Source organism: Cetorhinus maximus, chromosome 29, assembly GCF_964194155.1.
Source record: "Cetorhinus maximus chromosome 29, sCetMax3.hap1.1, whole genome shotgun sequence".
Lineage (NCBI taxonomy): Eukaryota > Metazoa > Chordata > Chondrichthyes > Lamniformes > Cetorhinidae > Cetorhinus > Cetorhinus maximus.
The window spans coordinates 17370969-17383308 of NC_135907.1; the positions used below are offsets into that span (position 1 = coordinate 17370969).

At 46.9% G+C, this 12340-nt stretch overlaps 1 protein-coding gene across 1 annotated transcript in view; it reads left to right on the forward strand.

Annotated features, from left to right (window-relative positions):
- LOC144669323 (proline-rich protein 12-like) overlaps positions 1–12340 on the forward strand; it is a 66732-nt gene that overhangs the window by 18136 nt on the left and 36256 nt on the right. The gene's annotated exons all lie outside the window — the stretch shown is intronic.

A 12340-nucleotide genomic window follows, 5' to 3' on the forward strand; every position in this document is an offset into this window, starting at 1 on the left:
GGAATGGTTCGCCTCTGAGTGAGCGAAATGTGTCCAAGCATCTGCCCAGGTGTCTGTTTGTCAAAATAAGATTAAACTCTATGGTTGCCAACTCTGGCTGGATGTGTTCCTGGAGATTTCATCATGTGATGCCCTGATCAGTCAACATCTTTAATTCCCCACCTTCCAATACCTTTGTGAGAAAATTTTTTTTAAAAAGGGGGTGGGGGGGTGAAGAAAGCAATTTTTGCTGCCTCCATGGTTTTTCTTGTAGCAGTATCCAGGAGATGAATATTGAACTCCTAGAGACTCCAGGGCAACCCTAGAGGGTTGGTAACACACTACCCAACACAGGTAGCTGAACAGGACCCTGTATTCCAGGTATCAATAGATCATTGCAAGATACTTCTTAAAAAATAAACAAACCCCGCCCCCTCCCACTTGGGTAGACATGAAAATCCACTGACTGTATTCAGAGAAGAGTATTGATTCTCATGGGGCTTACTGTTCACCCACAATCAGCACCACCAGAAACATATCTGCCACTTATTCCCTTCTCTCACTGGGTGCAAAATGGCTGCCGCGTTTGGCCGACAGAACAGCAGTAGTTTGTTGTGTATGAAGCGTCTCGAGGTGTTCCCCAAGGCTGTGCAACGAGGCACCGTTTAACTGCTGGGTCTTTCTTTCAGAGTCTCTTCACAAATAAGGGAAAAAAAAAAGCTCCCAGAGCGACCACTGAGGGAGACATCCTGTTGGTGCCGCCTCCCCCAGTCACTCAGTCACACAGCGGGAAGAACCGAGGCTCAAACACTGGCCCTTGCCGAGTGAATCTCAGTGCACAGCGGCATCTTGCACTTGTACAGCGAGTTAGCCTCTGCCCCAAGGTCAGGGTTGAGAAAGGACAACTGGGGTTCGACTTTCCTGGTTGCTGCCCTTTGACCTCCACTGGAAAGGACCAGTATGGTGGACATTTTGGGGCCTGCAAGGATCTGTAATGGAGGTTGTACATCTTAAAACCTTTCTGTGTTGTTGGTATGGGCGTCCATTGCAAAGGCTGGGAAGCAGTAAAAGACAGTCTCAGATACTTGAAAGGGCATTTGCAGAGATTTTGGAGTATTGACAAAAGTCAACGCGTACAGAGATCCGATAACCTCAAAGGCCAATGTTTGAAAGCCAAGGGCCTGACTCCCACCGAGGGCAGAATGAAAGGGTTGCCAGGGAAAAGTTACTCCCAGCCCAAGGTCAGCAGGGGTGATAAATGTCAACAGTTTTGGAATCACCAAAAGTTGAAGGTTACTCTGGTGTGAACAATTCTGGAGAAATATCATAGGAGCCATGAGAGAAAATTGTGTCATTTTAAAAATTATTTTCTTTAAACGCTTCATAATCAATTTGCTAAAAATATTGGCCCAGATCTTCCGGTCTCCAGATTGTCAGAGACCGGATATACGAGCCAAGATGCACGTCTGGACCCTGTGGAAGTCCTGACATGCTGACCTCAATGGGAAGTTTGAACTTCCTACAGGCAATTCCCCTGCTCCCTGGGACCCTCCAAATATTTCCGACTTACCTGGATAGTTAGCCAGAAGATGTTAGACAGGAAAATCCTAGTCTGACTCCTGGGTAGCTATAGAACTAGACCTCCCCAGTCACCCTCACTGAATCCTCTGACTACACCCCCCTACCCTGCCCCAACCCAATCCGACTACCCCTCCACTCACCCGCTTGCCATCCTATCGCTTACCCACTTACCTCACCCACCCTACTGACCCTATCACCCCACACATTCACTAACACTCACACTGGACATTTAAACTTTCCTTATGGTAGCTAGTATATAAACAGCGAGTAAGAAATATAAGAAATAGGTGCAGGAGTAGACCATTTGGCCCCTCGAGCCTGCTTCGCCATTCAATAAGATCATGGCTGATCTCCATAGAACCATAGAACACTACAGCACAGAAAAACAGGCCATTCGGCCCTTCTAGACTGTGCTGAAATATTATTCTGCTAGTCCCATTGACCTGCACCAAGTCCATAACCCTCCAGACCTCTCCCATCCATGTATCTATCCAATTTATTCATAGAACCATAGATCTCCTTGCGTTTTGAATTCCACATTCCCATCTACCCCCAGTAACCTTAGATTCCTGTTAGCCAAGGGAATCTATCTACCTCTGCCTTAAAAATATTCAATGACTCCGCCTCCACCTCCTCTTGAGGCAGAGAGTTCCAAAGTCGCACAACCCTCTGAGAGAAAAAAATGTCTCCTCGTCTCTGCCCTAAAAGGGCGACCCCTAATTTTAAAACAGTGCCCCCCTAGTCCTGGACTCACCCACAAGAGGAAAACATCCTTTCCATGTCCACCTTGTCAAGGTCGCTCAGGATCTTGTATACTTCAACCCAGTGACCCCTTCACTTTTCCAGTAGAAACAAGCCCAGTCTGTCCAACCTTTCCTCATAAGACAACCCACTCAGTGGCCTCTCTCTGCCCAACGCTCTAGTGCTACGATGGAGTTCTGCATGCGACTATACGCTCCCCAATTCCGAAGAAACTGGCCTTGGAAGAGCCGGCCAGACACGTGGAGCAACATTGGGGAGGGTGCAGATAAGAGCGGAGCGGCAATCTTACAGTGATTGCTGCTTCATGGATGAACCGGACCATTGGAGCTCCTCATCACCCCCCACCGCACAGCCCTCACAACCCCCAAACAGTCAAGATTAATTGGGTGACAGAATCTGCCAGCTTTCCAATTAGCTGTGGGAAGGCAATGGTGCCTAGAGGGTGGACCAATGGTGGGAGTGTGGGGGTGGGGCTAGGAGATCATGTGATGAAGCCTCCAGGAATGCTCCTGAGTAGCGTTGGCAACACTGGGGGTGGGTGACTGGAGATCTAAAATAACCGGCCATCAGTTGTGTTGTAAGACGTGCACTCAGTGAGTGTTGGTGCCCTCACTCAGCCTTATCCCAATGCCTGTTTTACTCCGAACTCGACGGACTTGTGAAACGTCAGTGGTTGTTGAATTGTGTGTTTGCACGAAATGATCTCAGTGCAACTATAGCAACAAAATGAGATGGATCCATTTTTTTGCCACCTTGTCCTAGGTTGTGTGCTTGTTTACTTAGACATGAGGGGAAGGGGGGGAAGATCACCTCCACACACAATCGAGTGTGTCTCCAGTCACGTTGTGCGTGCAGTTTCCGATTGTAGTCTCCAGCTGCAGCGGGGCTATAGAGCCGGATATACCTGGATCAGGAAGCACAAACTTGGTTTGGCCCCATGTTGCAGTCAGCTGTGGCCCAATGTGTAGCGCACCCATCTCTGAGTCAGATGGTTGTGAGCTTAAGTCCCACTTCAGGGTTTTGGAGGTGCTGTTTCTCAAGTGAGATGTCAAACTAGGGCCCACCTACTCTCTGATCCCACTCTCTTTCAAAATCCTATGGCCACCATTTTGAAGATGTGAAAGGAGTGTTCTCCCTGGTGTCCTGGGGTCAATATTAATCCCTCAACCTACATGAATAAACAAGAACAGATGATCTGGTGATTGCCGCATTGCTGTTTGTGGGAGCTTGCTGTGTGCAAATTGGCTGCCGGGTTTACTGCATTGCATTAATGACTACACTAATGTACTTAACTGTAAAATCTTTGGGATGTCCTTAGGTCTTGAAAGGCGTCATATAAATGTACGCCCTTATTATACATTCCATTCTCATTGATTTAATGTTTGGATTTTGTCATTATTGGTAATAAAATAGTTAAAATTGGAGCCGCTTGAGAAGCATTGGAGAGAAGAAGCTTTTCTGTACTAAATGCTGAAGAGTATGGAGACATTAAACTGAGGCAGTATCACGCCACCTCTGGTGGGAGGCTGTAAATACAGTGTGACCTGTTTACATAGGCGATTTGTTATAAATGTGGGCGCAACTATTTATAGTGGCAGTGCTCACAGATGAAAGATTTCTAATATGGTTAAAAAAAAAAATTCCCGTTTCCTGGAGCCAGTTCTCGCTATGGCACCTCACTAATACAAACTTAGTTGGTGAGTTGGCTGATCAACTGTGGAGGCCGTCAAGGCTGAGCCAGATCCACAAATGGGCCTGCTGTAGCAGAGAGCTGCAGGTTTGCGATTGTGAACAGTTGGAATTCTGGCTGCTTGCCCCTCTTCAGTCTGCGGGTTCCACAGATCAGGTGACATGGCACGGACGCAAATTGAACACAGGACACTCAAAGCTCAGTATCGCGCCAGCGTTTCCCACGGGCCCCCTTGGGAAAGGATATTCACTTAAATATAAACATTCCCCCCACCCCACTCCAGGATTTATGCAGAGGTAATTTTAAGACAGACACGAAGACACCTTAAACAGACAGATTAAGACATAGACCACATTAATAATGTAGAACAAGTGAAGAACAAATGTCACAGGAACATGCCTCTGATTGTCAGGGCTCAGAGTAGTGGCTGGTTATGTGTTTGTTAAGCAAATACATTTACCAGACACACACAATCCAGTTGGACTGTGCATTGTGGAGTTGTGTGAAGAAACTATGGACACAGTGGCAGCGAGGAAGATGAAGTATCGGAGAGGAGGAGGAGGGAGTAACAAAGGCTCAGAGAGAATGGCTCAGTGGGAGGACAGAAGAACATAAGAGCAGGAGTAGGTCATTTGGCCCCTTGAGCCTGCTCTGCCATTCAACAAGGTTATGGCTAATCTGATTGTGGCCTCAATTCCACTTTCCTACCTGCCACCCCCAACCCCCAACCTTTGACTCCCTTCTAGATCAAAAATCTGAATTTATTCAATGACCCAGCCTCTACTGCTGTCTGGGGTAGAGAATTCCAAAGACTGACGACCCTCTGAGAGAAGGAATTCCTCCTCATCTCCGTCTTAAATGAGTGACCCTTTATTCTGAAACCATGTCTCCTCGATCTAGATTCCCTCATACTGGAAAACATCCCCTTAGTGTCTACCCTGTCAAGTCCCCTCCGAATCTCCTATGGTTCAATAACATCACCTCTCGTTCTTCTGAACCCGAATGAGTATAGCCCCAACCTGCGCAACCTTCCCTCAAAAGGCAACCCGCCTCATCCCAGCAATCAGCCTAATGAATCTTCTCTCAGTTCCTTCTAATGCAAGTATATTCTTCCTTAAGCCCAAAACTGCGCACGCTGCTCTACATATGGTCTTATCAAGGCCTTGAACAGTTGTAGTAAGACTTCCCTACTTTTATAGTTGGCAGGAGGAAGTTACTAAACAGAAGGCCTGGTCTGGAGGTTATTGGCTATGAGGAGAGGTTGGAGAAACTCGGATTGTTCTCACTAAAGCGACGGAGATTGAGGGGCGACTTGATAGAAGTTTACAAAATTATGAGTAGCATGGACAGAGTAGATAGTCAGAAGCTTTTCCCCAGGGTGGAAGAGTCAATTACTAGGGGACATAGATTTAAGGTGAGAGGAGAAAACTATAGAGGAGATGTGCGGGGCAAGTTTTTTACGCAGAGGGTAGTGAGTGTCTGGAATTCGCTGCCAGAGGAGGTGGTGGAAGCAGGTATGATAGTGGTGTTTAAGAGGCAGCTTGACAAATACATGAATAGGATGGGAATAAAGGGATATGGACCCCGGAAGTGCAAAATGTTTTAGTTGACGGGCAATATGATTGGCGCAGGCTTGGAGGGCCGAAGGGCCTGTTCCTGTGCTGTACTTTTCTTTGTTCTTTGAAGGAATTGGAAAGATTTACAGAAAAATAACAGGGAGGTGCAGTTGGAAGTAGAGCGATCTATATGTGGGGAAAGGGTATATTATGAAAGTTAACTTGGCTCAATTAGTAACTCCTGTCTGCATCGGAACTTTGTGGGTTCACCCTATCGTAGAACTGTGGCTGATGAGAGCGTGTTTAGCTGGAGGTGTCATGCTCCTGATGAGATGTTAAACCGCGACCATCCCCGGATGGTGCCTGCAGACGTCACTGTCCGCCCTCACCCTGTTCCAGATTAACCAATTGTTCCTCCCGCTGCTGTGTGTGTGCTGTGCAGAAAGGGGCTAATCCACAACCAGTAATTAAGAACTTGGGGTTTTTTTTTGAGCGTGCAATAAAGCACATGTAGGTTTCCCCTTGTCCACATCGTACCAGATTAGCTGCCGCTGCTTTCTTGCACTAGACCGTATGTATGCGTTTGTCATCGATTGTACAGGGCCCCAGTGAGAACACAGTACTGCATGCAGCTCTGGTCTCCATATTTATATCTTTGCATTGGAGGTCGTACAGCGAAGTTGCATTAGGTTATTGCTGAAAAAGGCGACGTGTCGAAGCTTTTTGTCTTGCACTCATCAGGACATTTCGCAAGAATAAGGGAAAAAATAACACTTTATACTGTATGTGAAGAGAGTGCTGATTGGTTAGCAAGTGGACTCTGATTGGTGGAGGCGTTGCCATGGAGAATGCACCAGTGATGGTGACTGACATTTAACTACCAAGCATTGTTTGAAATTTAAGCCAGGCAGCTTGACCCTGATTGGTCAAGGCATTGCCCCGAGGAATGAGTCAGCGAACGGCTGTCGCTTATTTTGTTTAGCTGAAGCAGACCGCAATGTGTGTACATGTTCCTTCTGTCTGCAAAGAACAGGACCCAGTGTATTCATATGTGTAGCTTCCAGTACACGCAAAATGCGCCACACCGTCCGCCTGACTGACAATCGTAAATTGGTTGTCAGCAAAATTCTCAGTACGCTGAGGATTACTTAGCAAACGTCGTCCAATCACGGACCAAAATTAGATGTGATTCTTTGTGTTTTTAAAGCATGGACTGGTTGGGGATGGTCTGCACCTTGTCTGTTGCGAACAGCAGCTGGGACATGCTGTTTGATGTGACCCGCCAGTTCCTGGCTGGGGAATTCAGAACATGGGGGCATAGTCGGGGTTAAGGGATCGATCATTTAGGGCTGAGATGAGGAGAAATTTCTTCACTCAAAGGGTTGTGAATATTAGGAATTCCCTACTCCAGAGGGTTGTGGATGCTCCATCATTGAGTATATTTAAGGCTGAAGGTGTCGCAGGGAATCGGGGGATTTGGGCACAGGGCGAGAAAGTTGAGTTCAGGCAGAAGATCAGCCATGATCGTATTGAATGTCCGAGCGAAATGGAGGGCTGAATGCATCCTATTTATGTTTGCACGTATGCAACATCTTCTATCACAACCAGCCATTAAACATGTTAGCCCCTCGACCAATAATGTTTGTAGGCTATTTGACTGTGAAGGAATCACAACCAATGGATTCACTGTATAGAGACTACGAGCAAATTTTCTCTAACCCTGGGAGCTGTGTAAAAAGAAAGACTTGTATTTATGTATTAGTGTTGACGTGGGTTTGGAACACAAATCTGTAGAGAGTGGGAGTTGAACTCGTGACATACTGACCCAGAGGCGAATCAGGCGGCCTAGCTGAGGGCGGACTCGGGTGTCGGTGCTCTTGAAGTAGAGTTTGGGTTCTAAATTCCACGAACGTTCCCAGAGAATTCAGCTCCTGTTGCTCTTATGGGGTATAATGTCTACCCATGTTGCAAGTGCTGAAAAATCGTTGGTTTTATTCTTTGCCAAGCTTATTCCTGTCCGGAGTACACCGGCCCTTGCCGGGATGTAGTTCCATACAGAATGCCATCATCTAGTGCTTTAGCAAATGTGTAAGCAGGGGAATTCTCCCCTGAGTCCTGGCCAGTATTTATTCCTTAACCAATATCACCTTTTTTTAAAAAAAAAACAGAATTACCTGGATGTAATCACGTTGCTGTTTGTGGGAGCTTGCTGTGCGCAAAATGGCGACTGCACTTCCTACATCACGACAGTGACTGCATTCCAAAAGTACTTTATTGTTGTAAAGTGCTTTGGGACATCCTGAGGTTGCGAAAGGCACTATAGAAATGCAAGTCTTTATTGGCCGCTTATTAGACCAATGGTGCTCAGTCCCAGCCTGTCTTCTTTTAAAGCTTCTGGCCTTGCCTTTTGCAGCAGCCACCACTGGAAAGTGGCAGCGATGGCAGACTTTCTCTCCTCTCCCTGTGGCCTGGGGTACTGAGGCCAGTTGAGACTTTGGGGTTGATTCCTGCAAAGTGGCTCAATGAGTGGGTCATTCGCCTCGGAGCTATTGACGTGCGAGGCAATGATTAACTTGACGTGTAAGCTGCTGTGTAAAAGAGGCAGAGATCAAGACCACGACGTCAAGTGGATAGGGAAAGGTGGGAGAGAGGTCCACAGACACCATAAGTGGTTCTGTGACACTTGACTGCTGGTTTTGGAGGCTGACTGGATTAATCTCACAGCGCAGCTTCTCTAGAAGTAACGTGAGGCTAGAATTGTGTTGCATTTGCTGATAGCGCTAATAGTAATATTTAGCCTGTGCAGATCTCACCTACCAGTGATAATACTGGAGTTGAGTGCCATCAGCCTTATCTTTCTGGTGTTGTTCCTGTTGGACTCTGGCACGCGTCAGGCCGCCTTCTCTGTGCTTGGTCTCGAGGCCGGACGAACAGACAGGAACCTAGGAAAGTGGAGTTTTCTTAGGATGAGGGCCACAGTATTTCGTTGGAGCAGGTTGTGGGTTCAAGCTCCACTCCAGGCACTTGAGCAGTTAATCTAGGCCGACACTCCTAGGCGGGGGTGGGGTGGGTGCTGCACTGTCAAAGGTGCCGTCCTTTGGGCGAAGCATTAAAACGGAGCTCCACCTCCCCACTAAAGTGGACGTAAAAGATACTGCAGCCAAAATGTGAAGAAGAGCAGGGGCCTTGGCCAATATTTAACTTTTAACCCATAAAGCAAAAATAAAACAAAAAAATCTGGTCATTATCACGTTGCCATTTGTGGGAGCTTGCTGTGCACACATTGGGTGCCGCATTTCCTACATTACAACAGCAACCACACTTCAAAAGTGCTTTGTTGGCTGTGAAGAGCTTTGGAACGTCCTGAGGACGTGAAAGGTGCTATGTAAATGCAAGTTTGTTCCAGACACAAGTGTGAGCCTGTGTATTATTGATAGACTCTTTGGAAAAGAAGGCTATAACCATCGTGGCTGATCTGGCCCTCACTTGAACACCTTAGACTAAGGGGCCACATACCTCTCAAATCTCTTGGCCCTAGTTGAAGGAGTTTCCCCCACTTTCTCGATGAAGATCCCCATCAGCCCGGACTAGTTTTGTGCGTTTTAAGCAAATAAACAATACCCTTGGGGTGATGTCTTGGACTGAGGATAAAGAGTTGTCAGTGGGATGATGCATGAATTAGAGAGTGACACAAAGCAGGAGGGGGTAACAGAAGATAGCAGGGAAGAATTGAAGAGAGGCCAAAGCGATGGAGAGGAGAGACAGGAAGGAGCCACACGTGAAAGGGAGGGAGGGAGGTAGAGAGAACAGTAGAGAGGTTGCAAGGAGAGAATAGACCCTTAGTTGAAGGGTCAGTCATGAGGGGACATAAGTTCAAGGTGAGGGGCAGGAGGTTTAGCGGGATGTGAGGAAAAACCTCTTTACCCAGAGGGTGGTGACGGTCTGGAATGCACTGCCTGGGAGGGTGGGCTGCCTCAGATCCTTTAAAAAGTACCTGGATGAGCACTTGACACGTCATATCATTCAAGGCTATGGGCCAAGTGCTGGGAAATGGGATTAGGTAGGTAGGTCAGGTGTTTCTCACATGTCGGTGCAGACTCGATGGGCCGAAGGGCCTCTTCTGCACTGTGTGATTCTGTGAATAGTAAGTCTAAAGGAAGTAGATGTATATTCCAAGTGATGGCTTGGTTCAGTTGCTTGGGTCTCTTATCCTTGAATTAAATTATTGTGCATGTGAACTGCACCCTCCACACCCAAGACTGTCACTCCAGTGCAGTGCAGGGGAAGTTCATTGTTGGAGGTTCAGGGGCTGTGTTAAATCAGGCAACCCTCCTCCTAATGGGGAAAAAACTCCCGTTGTTCTATAGACAAAGAGCAGCGACGTTTCTCTCTCAACCAGCACAGCTGGGAAAGGAGGTTAACTGGTGGCTCCCCTCGTTCTTTGTGGGATTTTGCTGTGTATTTTCCTGACATAACTGTTCAAGGAGCTCGTTATCCTCCTCCTGCATTAAGTCATTAGGCAGCAAAGAGTGGGTCCAACTGGAACCAAGTAATCAACCTTCTACTGTGTATATTTGCATAAAAGTCAAAAAGTTTTTAAACCAATTTTTTTGGCCACAAGTCATGGGGTCAACCTTTACACAGGTAATGTTTTCGAGGGGTTGACATAGGTTTTGATTTGGACCCAAGTGAAGCCCAAAAAGGAGCGTCGCAATGGAATAAAGTAAAAACCAACAACCTCATATAAATTATCATTCATAATCTGATCACTAATCATTTGGATAAATAAAAGCAAAGCTTAAACATACAAATGTTTTGCGCATTTTTTTACCGGTCGCTTGGATGTACAGAATTTGCCAGAGAAAAATTGTTTATGTCAAGCTCGTAACATAGCTCATTTATACTTGCTCGAAGCAACATACATTCATTCTCAGGGACCCGTTCTCTGCAAACAAAAGGAATATGTTCAAGCCTTGCGCCTCCATTGCAACGCCTCAGCCAATTAATTAGAGTCGAATTATCAACCAATCAGCACTCTATATCTCCTGTAGTATAAATTGTTGTGATTGTTTGAAATTTGGCATTCTTGTGTTTGTCCTGATGAGTGCAAGATGAAAAGCTTCAGCAACACCTCTCTCTTATTTACCAGTATACATTTTCATTGGTTTTTATTCGTTCAAATAGTGCCATGAGATCTTTTACCTGTGAGGGCAGACGGGGCCTTGGTGTAATGCTTCATCAGAAAGGCAGCACCCCAGATACACTGTAGGAACTCAACAAGGCTCCTTCGACAGCACCTTCCAAACCCACCACCTCTACCATCTGGAAGGACAAGGGCAATGGATACAAGGGAGCACCATCACCTGGAAGTTCCCCTCCAAACCTCTAACCATCCTGACTTGGAAATATATCGCCGTTCCTTCACTGTCACTGAGTCAAAATCCTGGAACTCCCCCCTTAACAGCACTGTGGATGTACCTACACCACATGGACTGCAGCGGTTCAAGAAGGCAGCTCACCACCAACTTCTCAAGGGCAATAAGCAAGGCCTCACCAGCAACGCCCACATCCCAGGAATGAATTTTTAAAAACTCCCTCCATGCTGTTATTGGGGGCGTCAGCTTGGACTATGGGCTCAAGGCTCTGCAGTGAACCTTGAACCCTTTGGGGCAATGGCCCACCGACATGGAGCCTGACCAGACACCAGTCCGACTGCTTATTCCAGGCAACTGGGCAACACAAAAGGGATAAGAAATGGAAACTAAGTGAATTTGACACTGGCAGTGGAGTAAATTGCCCAGTCTCATCTGAGGTGAACAACAGCCCACTGTTTGTTGCAGTCAGTTCAGCCCAGTTAAATTGTTGCCTGTGTCAGGTCTGCTTTGTATCATTAAAACAAGATGCTGAAATAGGCCAGAATATATAGTCTGAGCATCTTTTTTTTATTCATTCACGGGATGTGGGTGTCACTGGCTAGGCCAGCATTTATTGCCCATCCCTAATTGCCCTTGAGAAGCTGATGGTGAGCTGCCTTCTTGAACCAATGCAGTCCATGTAGTGTAGGTACACCCATAGTGCTGTTAGGAAGGGAGTTCCAGGATTTTGACCCAGCGACAGTGAAGGAACGGTGATATATTTCCAAGACAGGATGGTGTGTGGCTTGGAGGGGAACTTCCAGGTGGTGGTGTTCCCATGTATCTGCTGCCCTTGTCCTTCTAGATGGTGGTGGTCGTGGGTTTGGAAGGTGCTGTCGAAGAAGCCTTGGTGAGTTCCTGCAGTGCATCTTGTAGATGGTACACACACTGCTGCTACCATGCGTCGGTGGTGGAGGGAGTGAATGTTTGTGGATGTGGCGCCAATCAAACGGGCTGATTTGCCCTGGCTGGTGTCAAGCATCTTGAGCGTTGTGGGAGCTGCACTCATCCAGACAGGTGCGGAGAATTCTCTCGTGCTTCCCTGTAAAAGGTGTGAGGTTGGACCAGGCTCTGAGTGTGACGCTAGGGTTGCCAAACCTCTAGGACTGACCTGGAATCTCCAGGAACTGTAGGCTAATCTCCACAATGTTGTTGAGAAAAAAACCCAGGAGAAAAGTCACAGAGGCTTTGAAAAATAATTTTAAAAACGGTGAGTTCTATTTTCCATTGTTGTTGAGCCTCTTTATTTATTTGTTGTAAAGATGTTGGGGGTGCGCCAAAAAAAGAAGTCTGTTAACTGGCAGCCAGATGTCATCCAATCACGTTGCGAGGAGCCTGCTTTCCGATTGGTGCGGGTA